This window comes from Saccostrea cucullata, unplaced genomic scaffold, assembly GCF_032062105.1.
Source record: "Saccostrea cucullata isolate Sc308-1 unplaced genomic scaffold, CSIRO_AGI_Scuc_v1 ctg3059, whole genome shotgun sequence".
Lineage (NCBI taxonomy): Eukaryota > Metazoa > Mollusca > Bivalvia > Ostreida > Ostreidae > Saccostrea > Saccostrea cuccullata.
The window spans coordinates 39,969-43,092 of NW_026933682.1; the positions used below are offsets into that span (position 1 = coordinate 39,969).

Consider the following 3,124-nt stretch of genomic DNA (forward strand, 5'->3'; position numbering starts at 1 on the left):
AATTGAAATACGAGGCGTTAAAAAGACATATATCGGATGAAAAGTCACTGGACGACAAAATGCACCCCTACATGTAATTGAATAGAAAAAACTCCGGATTTCTTCTGACGACACTACAAATGTCATAATTTTTTTTTTACATCTGCACAAAATCTAACAACAGTTAAAAGTTTAAATATAAATGTTAGTAACCAAAAATCGAATGAAAAAGGACGTGATCTTTTTTTTATTTTTTTGTTTGTTTGTTTGTTTTTTTGAAATGGTTTACTGTTTATCTCACCATAAGACGAGAATTTTTAAACAATGCAATCTGGACTGTACAAAGTACACTTGTCTAACAATGGCGTTTTCTTTTTTTATATATGTATATATTTATAGCATAAATTAAACGTCGGTCTCTAGCACTAAAAAATAGGGATTTTAGGTGTCACTTCATCATAAAACTTAGTACACTTCGAACACACGATAATGTATTCACACTTATCGCACGCTTGAACGACGCCCCGCCTTCTCATTCAAATACCAGTACAATGACCTATATATAGCCGTTATCGCAAAGTTTTACAGTAAAATATGCGACTTTATTTAATCGATATCATGTTTATATTGAAAGTCTCTTTCCTAAAAAAAATCCTTTATTTGTATCTATACAGACTATACTTGAAGACTTTAGCTATAAGATAACAATGTTCTAATTAAAAAGGGTAAAATTCTGCATTTAAAAAGGGGCGAGATTACCGTGTTAAGAGGATTCATTCTTTCAAGGTGTCAGTGATTTATGACCATACAGTTCACAGATTTGTATTGTTTATAAGTTTTAGGAGAAGATATAATACAAATTAAATCAAATTGTAACTTTTTGTTTACAAAATCACGTTTTCTAAAGTCGTTTCCGGTTAAAACGGATTTAGCGGATATCGAGCTCGATCGAAATTACGCAATCGGAAGAGTAGGCGGTGCTTTTGAAAATAAACCGAACCCGATGATAAATAAATCGGTACTGCAAGATAAATTTGGAGAAAATGACAGACAGAACGTTACACTACTATTTTAAAAATATCAACTGAATATAAAACAACTTTTCACTGTATCAACACCCACTGCACACTAGATCAGACGACAGACTCAAAATGAATTAGACTACACTTCAAAATACCAAACTTGGACACTAAATAAACTACTTGACCAACTACTAATAATAAATTACCTGTCAAAGTGTCAATTTAGATGTCTTTGTCAAAAGGGATAGGTATTATTTTCTACATTGCTGTAAGTTTTGATTTAGTAATCAAGGGTACCTGGGTACTGGGATGGTGTTCAATGTGCTATACCTCACTTACCCATACGTCTTCCTCTCCGATACTTCAGTTCTTATACTAAATAATATAACCTATCTACGGGTACCCAGTAAAATATCTAAACTATAATAAACCTATATACACTTTGACAAATGGTTGATCAACACTATATAAACAGTACTGGCCAGCTGGTTTTCAAATAATATGATCTTGTAATAATTACACGTATTTCTTATCTGCTTGCAAGCACAGTAAAAAATGTCAAAACTCACCAATCAGCTGATATTCCGGAAAAATATATACAATCACAAAAATCACAGAAAATAATATTACACAATAAATGAAATTCACTATTTGTCACAGTGATCACTAGCGATACAGGTACCTGTCCTGGTCAGTGTTTGGAATTGGCCAATTTTCACGCAGTTCACAGCTGTGTCTATTCAAGTGGAACACCGGTTAACGGGAAAAAGTCTGCTTTCTGTCGAACACTCCAAGGAATGCGTCACCTGTTGGAAAGTTCATTCAGGAGATCCCACCGTGGATGCCATTTTGTAACGGTTTCTTAGTTATAATATAACAATAAGTCCGTTTCAGGTTCGAACATCTCCATTTATTCACATACAGATGACAGGGAATAATAGGAATATAGGAAATAAGGAAAATGCCCTGAAATTTATAATAATAAATATTAAATACATAGCATAAAATATTCTAACATATCCGTATCAATATAGTTACTACAATTTGCGGTTAACAGATACGCTGCATAAAGGGAGGTAACTCTTCACACGAATTACGCTTAATAAAATAGATGAATACTCCCTTTCAATATTATACTCTTTGAAAAATGATAAAACCTTTATACAATAAAACTGATCTATCTTTTACAATAACGTCTACACAGACTTTACTCTTTTAAGATAATCATAAAATATATAAAACAATAATATCATACCAATCTATGGGATTGAGCCTCTCCCAATCAATAGAGTGTCTGACTCAGTATGGCTCACATGGTCCAGATCATATCATATAACTACAAATTACCATACTTTACATAAGTAAACCTATCATAAAAATATCTACATATTTATTTTTAAAATAAAAACTACTATCTGCATCAAACAGTTACTCAGAAATTCTATCTCTCAATCAGATTCTAACCGTGAAAGTGCTATGGAATTAACTTTGGCAAAATTACAGACTTTACAGTTAAATCAAATATTAGAAATCATATTAGAATTAGTATATAAATATTAGCTTACCTTAATAGAGAGAAATATCGTCTTAGTCAATGTCAAAAGTCTGAATTATCAAAACTATAAATATGGCCCTCTCTACTGAAAGACTGGACAAAGAATGACCATCACAAATAACAACTTTTGGAGGGAAAACAAGTAAACCAATAAAACACAACCTTACAATGTCCAAACCAATGAAAACGATGGATACTACAAACCAAAGACCAAAGACCAGAACCTTCAAACCCCGAGGCAATAATAATTAAGTACAGGTGCTACCTGTTCTACCTGGGTGACCTTTATATATTCTTTATCAATACATTTATGTACAAATTAAAAACATGAAATATATCATAGATTTATTAAATAAATTAATAAATCTAATACTGTAACAATAAGTACTTGTTTTCAATCATCAGAAAAATAAGTGTATTTTTTGTTTACATGTAATTTACTTTTTAAGAAATTTAGGGGCCGCCTTACGTTAATTGTCCTATCTTGTTCTTTATAATTCTTAGATAAATGTTATCCTATCCTATGAAATACTCGTAAACATTCCCTTTTCCTAAGTTGATTCAGTCG

At 31.6% G+C, this 3,124-nt stretch overlaps 1 long non-coding RNA gene across 1 annotated transcript; it reads right to left on the reverse strand.

The window, feature by feature from the left end:
• Window positions 1–829: 829 nt before the first annotated feature.
• Window positions 830–2,865, reverse strand: LOC134238934 (uncharacterized). Its single transcript, XR_009986124.1, has 3 exons — window positions 2,567–2,865; window positions 2,257–2,337; window positions 830–1,967 (listed from the first exon to the last, which is right to left on the reverse strand). It is a non-coding gene; the product is annotated as an uncharacterized LOC134238934 (long non-coding RNA).
• Window positions 2,866–3,124: the final 259 nt, after the last annotated feature.